Raw genomic sequence first — 11,639 nt, forward strand, 5'->3', positions numbered from 1 at the left:
ACTGTCCTGTATGCATTATAGCATGTGTGAAATCCCTGGATGTACTGCCATCCAGTTCCTTGGAAAGTGAAGCCTTTTAGAAAGGAAGCTCAGTGTGTGAGATAGAGCATTCCTGCCTGTGACAGTATGATAGAAAGAAATCATACTATCTAGCTTCAGGTAAAGATGTTATTCATAAGAGAAAGCCCACCTATACTTATAGATCACACTAACTCTGGTCTCTGTGTGAAGAAGTACCTGCTGGGGTGCAAGAGGCAAGACAGCCTCCTAATCCTGCAAGCTTCAGGCTTAATCAAAACTAATTCTTCAGTGCAGTGCTTTTGTAGAAAAAGCCCAGCAGGAACTCATTTGCATATAAGGCCACACCCTCTGACACCAAGCCAGCCAGAACTGCGTTCCTGTGCGTTCCTGCTCAAAAAAAAGCCCTGCTTCAGTGAACAGCAAACATTTCTCGAAGTTCTGACCAGTGAATGACTCAATTGCACTTCAGTTCAGGTCTTCCCTGCACCAATTAACATTTTTGTTTAATTTCCTAGACTTCTGTAGGCAAAAATTATTTATCTTCTGTTTTGGGTTGACAGCTCAGTCCATGTTTGATTTAATCAAGGTTTAGTATGTTTAAAAATTAGATAAAATCTGATTTTCTAGATTGAGGCTCAATCATATTTAGATTTGAATCGTGGAGGAGGGAGGGGGGCAGCAGCGGTGGAAGCAGTGGTGATGAGGAGAGGTTGTGGGTTAACTGGCAGCAGCCAGTGATTGCCAGGAGAGCCGCTGGGAGAGGGGTGGGAAGGGAAGGCCTGAGGCAGCTGTGGGAAGGGGGAGGTCATGGGGCGGCTAGCTGGCAAAGATCTTTCCTCCTCAAGTGATGGCAGCACCGAGAGGGAAGGCCAGAGGGGTGGCCCCCCAGTTTTCCAAATCCTGGCTACAGGACTGCCCCCAGAGGAATTGGTTTAAAGAGCAAGCATAGACTGTAAGCTTTTTAGGCCATTAAAGGGGGAATCCATATTTATGCATTCCCTAGATAATGAGACTGTTAATGAGTTAGAGGTCTGTATATCCCAAAATATAAAGAGCCCTGTGGCACAGAATGGTAAAGCTGCAGTACTGCAGTCCTAAGCTCTCCTCACAAACTGAGTTCAAGCCTGGTGGAAGCTGGGTTCAGGTAGCTGGCTTGAGGTTGACTCAGCCTTCCATCCTTCCGAGGTCGGTAAAATGAGTACCCAGCTTGCTGGGGGGAAAGTGTAGATGACTGGGAAGGCAATGACAAACCACCCCGTAAAAAAGTCTAACGTGAAAACATTGTGAAAGCAACATCACCCCAGAGTCGGAAACAACTGGTGCTTGCACAGGGGACTACCTTTACCTTTTTTTTTAAATATCCCAAAATGGGTTGTTCTGTATTCTGGCAGTTGTTTGCAGTTTTGGCTTTGCTCTACTGGCACATGAGCTAAAGTCAATAGCTTATTACTAGCCCTGGCAGAGGCTGCAAACTTAAGGTCAGAAGGAACAGGTGTTCTGCTTCTTTTATCAGAAATTAGTGAGCAGACACATTCATCAGTGAAAGCTCCATTAGCAGAGATTTTAAATGTGGCAAGAAATCTCTGCTTTTTAAGCCAGAATTATAGGGAGGCTAAAAGCATAATGCACAGTCCATATGGTGTTTTAGTATTTTTTAAAAACTTTCTCAAGATCAACACCTCTGTTGGTAGTAGCTGACTCAAAAAGTACAAAATAGCTTGTCTGTTTACCAAACAACCTCTGTTTAAATGATTTTCTGCTATATACAGGGCAGCTTGTTTTCTTTGGAGCTGCTGTATGGACCCAGACATTTTCCCTTCCTCCCTCCCCTCCCCCTCCCAGGTACTTGCTCTGAGTTTTCTTCAAGTTTGGATTTAGGGACATTGACCAGCTGATAGAATTGACCTTACCAGGAACTCATTGTGTCCTCAGGGAGCGTGGGGTGGAATTCAAGATCTTCTAATTGTAGGTATTGAAGGTATTTTGCAGCAAGTCCAGTTTATTGATTATTAAATTTAACTGCTGGTAAATGGCTATAACAATACCACCAGTGAGCAGAGAGTGGTCTATAAAAGTTAGCAAATAATTTTTTAATAAGTCCTGGTTAGCTTCCCTTCCCTTATGACAAGTGTCGTCTGTAGAATGTTGGGCCTTTTGGGTGTTTATATAGCTGTCTCTTGGGCAGGGTTCATCAGCAATGGTGAAAGGGCAATCTAGTGATATCTGAGGTTTCAGCTCCAATTTCAGAGCCTTGTTTGTTTGGGGAGGCAAAGTCACTATTTTTTTCCATTAAATCATCAGTTTGTAGTTGTTTAGCTGACTTTATCAGATAATATGGGTCTGAATTTGTTCATTTTTTCCTTCTCCATCAAGAGTATCCTCCAACAACTACAGGCAGCTTCTTTTAAGTGGAGCTTCCTTACTCTTCCTTAGTCTTTCTTGTTAAGACTAAAAACATGCAATAAGCAGAATGGACGTAAGTAAAATATCAAAAATATTTATTCTGCTTTAAATACCCTTGTAATAGTGTAAGTCCACTGAAACAAGCAGAGTATCAGGTAAATCCATTTAAAATCAATAGAGTTACACAAACAAACTTTGGATGTAAAACACTGGGTGCACAATTTAATATATCCTATCTGCTGAAAAACATCCCTTGAAGACAGTTCTAGGACTGCAGCAATTCCATGGACCATTACTTTATTTATGGGGGGCAACTGAAAGAGATGAAATTCACAGGATCTTTGCAGAACTGCTCTCCAAAGACCTTTTTCTAAATTGCATTGCTGAAGTCATTAACTTTGTTTTTCAGATTACATATAGTTTAAGGAACAGTAGCGCTCTACCTGTGTGCTTGTCATAATACATATTTATGAAAGTTAATCAAGCATTACTCCATACAACCACATCAGTGTCAGCAGAAGATACCATCCTTTGAAAAAAGGAGACCATTAGTAGAACAATGCAGCTCTCTGTTAGTTTATTATAGTCCTAATATCTGCCACTCACCAGGGAAAATGCATCTGAAGACCTACATCCTATCACCCACCCCAAACAAAAGATTGAGCTCATGCTACCTATTAAAAGTATCTTATTATCAACAAGCTCTGACCTTAAAGTCTAGACCTCATTTTAAGCAATTCTATATTTATTGAAGCAACCTTCTGAATGCTTCTCTTAGCTAGTGCTTATTAAGGAAAAAAATTCTAAATATTCTCTGTAAATTGAACACAGAGTACCTGAACACAGAAATAATAAGTTTAAGTACCACCATAATAGATAGAGGAATAAATGTCACAAATATATAAAACTGCCTTACACCTACTCAATCCATTGTTTCAAGTAGCTGATTATTATCTGCTGTAACTGGATGCAGCTCTCAAGGCTCTCAAGCAGAGTTTTTTTCTAGCCTTCCTATCAAGGTCTTTTTTTCAGCTGGAGATGACAAGGACTGAACCTTAAATATTCCATATACAAAGCATGCGGACTACCTCTGAGTGACATACAAGACAGATACCCCATTTCATCCTAACAAGTAAGTAGTCTAACAAGTTATTATAGTTTCATGTCTACTTTTGGGTAAGAATGCAGGTCTCTCTGATCCAAGTCCAATGCTCTGTCCACTTCTTGGCACCAAGGACCAATTTTGTGGAAGAGAGTTTTACCATGGACTGGTGGAGGTGGGAGTACTGGGGGTTTGGCTGCCCCAGGCTGCCCCCACGCTCCATCCCTGCCCCCCATGGGGGTCCTTAAATTAGTAGGCAAAGGTCTCTGCCTCACTCCATGGCCCGGTTGCTAACAGGCCACGGATCGGTACTGGTCCGTGGACCGGGGGTTGGGGACCCCTGCACTATACCATTGCAACTCTCTATACTGGGTTATATTTTTGGTTGCGCCCACCATGCCCTGTCAGAATGCCAAAGGTGCCTGAAGGCTCAGAAAGGTTTAGACCCCAGCCATAGAGCCTGCCACCCAATGCTGCCATTTCCTCCATAATTCTGAGAGAGCATCACATCTGCCTTGGGAGCTTGTAACTCTACTCAGGACATAATGCAACATCAATGTCACCCTGCCCATGCTAGTCAATGACAGAGAACTTCTTAACATGTTAATGCTGTGTGAAAGGAAGGGGCTCGTTTCAACATTGTGGTCTGCTTTATTACTTAAACCTCAATTATTCTTTATTACTTGAACTTCAGTTTATTGGGAAACATTTCTTAGGCAAGAACCACAACAGTGGTGTAGTGGTTAAGTGTGTGGATTCTTATTTGGGAGAACCAGGTTTGATTCCCCACTCCTCCACATACGCCTGCTGATGTGACCTTGGGTCAGCCACTAGCTCTCTCAGCTGTTCTGCTCAGGAGCAGTTCTGGGAGAGTTCTCTCAGCCCCACCAACCCCACAGGGTTTCTGTTGTGGGGAGGGGAAGGGAAAGGAGATCTGTAAGCTGCTCTAAGACTCCTTTGGCTAGTGAAGGGCGGGGTATAAATCCAATCTCCTCCTCCTCCTCCTCTTCTTTGAATGACAAAAGCAAGGTTCTTTCATAGGCACTGTTCATTTCAGTATAAGTGCTATAAAAACAAAGATGACCTCTTAAACATATCATCCCATTCACAAACAACGTTGCATACACACACTGTTGTTCAGTAAATCCATGCTGCATGTTCTCTGGCTTCCAATGAGCTCTTTAGGCCATTCAAGGTGGAACCCATATTTATGCATTCCCTAGACAATGAGACTGTTAATGAGTTTTGTTGTTGTTCAGTTGCACAGTCAAGTCCGACTCTTTGCAACCCCATGGACAAAGTCACGCCAGGCCCTCCTGTCTTCCACTATCCTCCAAAGTCTGCTCAAATTCGTGTTTGTTACATCAGTAATGCTGTCCAGCCATCTCATCTTTTGCCGTCCCCTTCTTCTTTTGCCTTCCGTCTTTTCCAGCATCAGGGTCTTCTCCACTGAGTGCTCCCTTCTCATTTGGTGGCCAAAGTATTTGAGCTTCAGTTTCAGCATCTGACCTTCCAGGGAACAATCAGGGTCGGTTTCTCTGATTTGATCTTCTTGCAGTCCAGGGGACTCTCAATATTTGTCTCCAGCATCACATCTCAAAAGCATCTATTCTTCTGCGTTCGGCCTTCCTTATGGTCCAGCTTTCACAGCCATACATTACTACTGGAAATACCACCGCTTTGACTATACGGACTTTTGTTGGCAGGGTGATGTCTCTTTTTATTATACTGCCCAAGTTCGCAAGTTAATGTGTTAGAGGTCTGTATATCCCAAAATATAAAGAGCCCTGTGGCACAGAGTGGTAAAGCTGCAGTACTAAGTTCTGCTCATGAACTGAGTTCAATCCCGGCAGAAGCTGGGTTCAGGTAGCTGGCTTGAGGTTGACTCAGCCTTCCATGGTCGGTAAAATGAGTACCCAGCTTGCTGAGGGGGAAAGTGTAGATGACTGGGGAAGGCAATGACAAACTGTCCCATAAAAAGTCTGCCATGAAAATGTTGTGAAAGCAACGTCACTCCAGAGTCGGAAACAACTGGTGCTTACACAGGGGAAAGTATGGATTTACTGAAAGCACATTCATTCACAGGATTAGACACTTGATTACAAGACAAAGGCTGCCAGCTAGCAAAGCCACGAAAAAAGTCCCAGTGGCAAATTCAGTGAAACACAGTTATTTAACCTGAGATTCCTAGAATTATATTTCCTGCTATGCATTAAACTAAATTATCTGAAGAAAGCAGAACTATTATTTTTCTAGGCAGGTGGGCCTTCTCCATTGCTGCAACCTACATGTATGGCAAGTGCACAAACATTCCCATACAATACTTGAACATTAAGATTTTATATATTGTACAGATTGGACAAGAAGGATAATTACACAGAATGTGTTCTCATTCCAAAATTAGTGTGTGGGGGGGCATCATTATATTGATTGGAAGAAAAATAAATGAGGCCACTATGTTTCATTTCACAGTCGCTATGAAATGATGCATCTGGATCACCTCTGTAATTTTTAAAACATGGAAAGAGGAGGTGGATGCATGCTTATGGCTGGTTTATTGGCTTGTCTCCTACTTTAAAGTCTTGCTGCTACTATTTGTGAATTTAGGTCACACAGAAGCAAGCATCATTAAAGAGTCAGTGTGCTCACATTTCCCCAATTGTAGTTTATATGCTTGAGTCTGCAATTCTCAGTTTTCACCATCTGCTCTCCCTCTAGTGGCTAAAAAGATACTAGTTTTGTTCTAATTCAGAAACTAATTCAGAACACAAGCTTAGGATAGATACCAAGTTTTACCATTTTTCTTTACTGTGGAGAAAACCCTTGGATTCCACTATTTGTATAAATAGGGAGTTGCCCCAAAAGACCAGCACAACCATGTTTAACTTTAAAAGGGGTAAATTCTCTGAGATGCGGAGGCATGTGAAGAGGAAACTGAAAGGAAAGGTAAATACAGTCAAAACCCTTGGGGAAGCTTGGAGGCTATTTAAAAATACAGTCCTAGAAGCTCAGATAAAATATATACCACGTTAGGAAAGGTACAAACAGGTATAAGAGAAGGCCTGCATGGTTAACAAACAAAGTAATGGAAGCTGTAAAAGGTAAGAAGAACTCCTTTAAATGGTAGAAAGCTAGTCCAAGTGAAATTAATAAAAGGGAACACAGGCAATGGCAAATCAAATGCAAGACTGTGATCAGGCAGGCAAAAAGGGACTATGAGGAGCATATTGCAAAAAACATAAAGACCAACAATAAAAATTTCTTCAAATATATTAGAAGCAGGAAACCAGCCAGGGAGGCAGTGGGCCCTTGGATGACCAAGGGGTCAAAGGATTACTGAAGGAGGATAGGGAAATGGTTGAGAAGCTAAATTAATTTTTTGCCTCCGTCTTCACTGTGGAAGATGAGAAGTGTTTGCCTGCTCCGGAACCACTTCTATTGGAAGGGGTGTTGAAAGACCTGAGCCAGATTGAGGTGATGAGAGAGGAGGTCCTACAACTGATGGACAAATTAAAAACTAATAAGTCACCAGGTCCGGATGGCATACATCCAAGAGTTCTGAAAGAACTCAAAGTTGAACTTGTGGATCTCCTGACAAAAATATGTAATCTTTGATTGAAATCTGCCTCCGTTCCTGACGACTGGAAGGTAGCAAATGTCACCCCCATCTTTAAAAAGGGTTCCAGAGGAGATCCAGGTAACTACAGGCCAGTCAGTCTGACTTCAATACCGGGAAAGTTGGTAGAAACCATTATCAAGGAGAGAAGGAGTAGGAGCATTGATGAACACGAGTTATTGAGGAAGACTCAGCATGGGTTCTGTAAGGGAAGATCTTGCCTCACTAACCTGTTCCTCATCAAAGGCTCCTTAATAATCTCGAGTGTCATGGAATAAAAGGACATGTCCTCTTGTGGATCAAAAACTGGCTAATTAATAGGAAGCAGAGAGTGAGTATAAATGGGCAGTCTTCACAGTGGAGGACGGTAAGCAGTGGCGTGCTGCAGGACTCAGTATTGGGTCCCATGCTCTTTAACTTATTCATAAATGATTTGGAGTTGAGAGTAAGCAGTGAAGTGACCAAGTTTGCGGATGACACTAAATTGTTCAGGGTGGTAAGAATCAGAGAGGATTGTGAGGAACTCCAAAGGGATCTGTTGAGGCTGGGTGAGTGGGCGTCAACATGGCAGATGAGGTTCAATGTGGCCAAGTGCAAAGTATTCACATTGGGGCCAAGAATCCCAGCTGCAAATACAAGTTGATGGGGTGTGAACTGGCAGAGATTGACCAAGAGAGAGATCTTGGGGTCGTGGTAGATAACTCACTGAAAATGTCAAGACAGTGTGCGATTGCAATAAAGGCCAACGCCATGCTGGGTATTATTAGGAAGGGAATTGAAAACAAATCAGCTAGTATCATAATGTCCCTGTATAAATGGATGGTGCGGTCTCATTTGGAATACTGTGTGCAATTCTGGTCACCGCACCTCAAAAAGGATACTATAGCACAGGAAAAAGTGCAGAAAAGGGCAACTAGAATGAGTACAGGTTTGGAACACTTTCCCTATGAAGAAAGGTTAAAACGCTTGGGGCTCTTTAGCTTGGAGAAACGTCGACTGCGGGGTGACACAATAGAAGTTTACAAGATTATGCATGGGATGGAGAAGGTAGAGAAAGAAGTACTTTTCTCCCTTTCTCACAATACAAGAAGTCGTGGGCATTCAATGAAATTGCTGAGCAGTCAGGTTAGAACGGATAAAAGGAGGTACTTCACCCAAAGGGTGATTAACATGTGGAATTCACTGCCACAGGAGGTGGTGGTGGCTACAAGCATAGCCAGCTTCAAGAGGGGGTTAGATAAAAATATGGAGCAGAGGTCCATCAGCGGCTATTAGCCACAGTGTGTGTATATATATATGTGTGTGTGTGTGTGTGTGTGTGTGTGTGTGTGTATATATATATATATATATATATATATATATATATATATATATATATATATATATATATATATATATATATATATATATATATATATATATAAATTTTGGGCCACTGTGTGACATTGGTCTGATCCAACATGGCTTCTCTTATGTTCTTATGGAGGAAAAGAATGTACACCAAAACAGAGAAGAGGGGAGTATTACAGCAGCATCCACAGTACATGCTGTACTATATCCTGGAAGCTGTCATTAACTTGCACAGCATCTCTGAAAACTCTCCAGTGGAACTCTTTGTTATACATCAATGGATCAGTAATGACTATGTTCTCTAAAAGTGGACTCCAAATGTCCATATATTCACCAAGTAGGCAGTGACACTCTTTTCTACTATAAAGTATAGTTTTCCATTTTCTAAGAGAAAGAGAAATTTTCATCTACTGATACCAATTAACTGCGCTGACATTAACCCCTAATTAACTTAATTAATTAGAAAACTGTCCCAATTAATTAGAAAACTGTCCCAAAACATAGCCTCTTGTAATCTAAAGGAAGATATTTGGTAAATAACTTTGTCCCAGTTTAAAAGTGATACAATTTCAAGGTGCAATGTTGTTCATGCTAGCCACTGCAACCAAGATATTCTACAGTGTAACCAATGTTGTTTTTGAGCAGGAACACACAGGAACGCAATTCCAGCTGACTTGGTGCCAGGGGGTGGGACCTAATTTGCAAATGAGTTCCTGATGGGCGATGCTAAGGTTTTTTCCTACAAAAAGCCCTGTGCAAAACAATGGTGATGTCAAGGGGTGTGGCCTGATATGCAAATGAGTTCCTGCTGGACTTTTTCTACATAAAAAGCCGAGTGTAACACAACAAAATCTTCCCAGTTAAACCAGATGTAACAGAGTAGCAAGAAACAGACAGTAAGAGCAGTTACACCAGCTGTGCAATCCACATATATTCTATAAAATGTAGATGAACTAATTACTTTTATAATTTAAACAAGATAGATGACATTCTGTACAAAATAGCAATATCCATGTAACATCCAGAGTTGAGTACTCAGTCACATGTATTGTCCAGGATGTTACCTTGTAGGTATACTCCCTAGATTAGAGGTGCCAAATTCATTTGTTACAAGAGCTGGATCTGACATAAATGTCACTTTGTTGGGCCAGGCCATATGTGCCATAACATGTAACACAAAGTACCAGAGGTTTTCAGATGTCAAATGGCAATAGGTGGTGAATGACAACAGATGTCAAATGGCAATAGGTGGTGAATGACAACAGCTGGCTTGATTGGATTAGGTGAGATACACAGAGGGGTAGTAGGCACAGAGATACCAGTGTTGGTAATAAGACAGGAAACCTAGGTCTCATTCATATGAAGCTACCTTATACTGAATCAGACCCTTGGTCCATCAAAGTCAGTATTGTCTTCTCAGACTGGCAGCGGCTCTCCAGGGTCTCAAGCTGAGGTTTTTCACACCTATTTGCCTGGACCCTTTTTTGGAGATGCCGGGGATTGAACCTGGGACCTTCTGCTTCCCAAGCAGATGCTCTACCACTGAGCCACCGTCCCTCCCTCTCCCTTCCATCCAGGAGATGCAAAGAATCAATAGAACATACATCTGACATTAGAAACCACAACATTCAGTTGCTGACCTAAGAGTAGCAGTTCTCTTACAAAGGAATTTCAAAGGGAAATTAGAAAATAAGACTGCTGAATTCCAATTGTTTTTTTAAAAGCAATTTATTATAATGTAATATATTGTAATGGTATGTTATCATTTGTCATTAAATGTTAATACACATATATAACATTTTCTCCACCCCATCCCCCCTTTTGGTGACCCCCAGCAGTGCCTACCCCCTTAACAAACATCTCCATATTGCTATTTAATTCAGTTTGTTATAAGGTAATAAATTCTATTAAATAATCTTTCTCCAAAAAACCCCAAGGTTATAATTTTAATCCATCTTCATGGTAGTTTTTCTTAGTCATTAGCAAGTAAACGAAAAAGTTATAATCCACTAATCCTACTTTAAAAACAAACCCTGAAATCCATATATAGTTTCTTTAAAGATTAACCATTGTCAAAGATCACCAAATGTCCTTTAACGTTCTATTGTTTTTCCATATATTTTTTAAACTTTCCCCACTTGTTTTTAAACTTCTCTAGATCTTGTTCTTTTAAGATTCTTGTAAATTTGTCCATTTCACTCCAATGCATGACTTTCAGAGTCCATTCTCACATTTCTGATATTTTGTCTTGTTTCCACATTTGCATATATAATGTCCATGCAGCTGAAAGCATATACCAAATTATTGTTCTATCTTGCTTTTGAAATTTTTCCATTTGTAATCCCAACAAAAAGATATCTGGTGCCTTCTTGATATTATATCCCAAAACTTTCGAAATCTCTTGCTGAATCCTTTGCCAAAATTGTTTCGCCTTTTCGCAAGTCCAAGATCCTTCATGGCATTTACATTTCCAACATCTATCCGACACCTGATTGTTCATTTTTGCCAATTTCTTAGGTGTCATGTACTACCTATATAACATTTTGAAGCAATTTTCTTTTATGTTATAACATGTAGATATTTTCGTAAAGTTCTTCCATAAGTATTCCCATGACTCCATCTGTATTTCCTTATTTATATTTATCGCCCATTTTATCATTTGTGATTTAACTACTTCATCTTCCATAGACCATTTCAATAATAGTTTATATGTCTTTGAAATCAGCTTTTCATTTTCTCCAAACAGCATTCTCTCCAGTTCTGTTTGTTCTTGTCTTATTCCATAGTTCTTGATGTCCTGTTCAAGCAAACTCTTTATTTGTTGCAACTGAAACCAATTATATTTATATTGTATTTCTTCAGCCGATTTTAATTTCACCTTTCTTCCTTGAATTTTTAGAAGTTCTTTATATGTTAACCACTTCTCTTCTTTAATATCTGAATACAATTTTATTACTTCTGTTGGTACAATCCAAAGCGGTTTCCTCACATCACCATATCTTTTATATTTTGACCAAGTATTTAACAGATTACTTCTAATATAGTGATGTGAGAAGAAACGGTCCATCTTACTTTTCCCATAGTACATGTAAGCATGCCATCCAAAGACATTTCCATGTCCTTCTAATGCTAATAACTTTCTGTTTG

The sequence above is a fragment of the Heteronotia binoei genome, chromosome 2 (assembly GCF_032191835.1).
Source record: "Heteronotia binoei isolate CCM8104 ecotype False Entrance Well chromosome 2, APGP_CSIRO_Hbin_v1, whole genome shotgun sequence".
Classification (NCBI taxonomy): domain Eukaryota; kingdom Metazoa; phylum Chordata; class Lepidosauria; order Squamata; family Gekkonidae; genus Heteronotia; species Heteronotia binoei.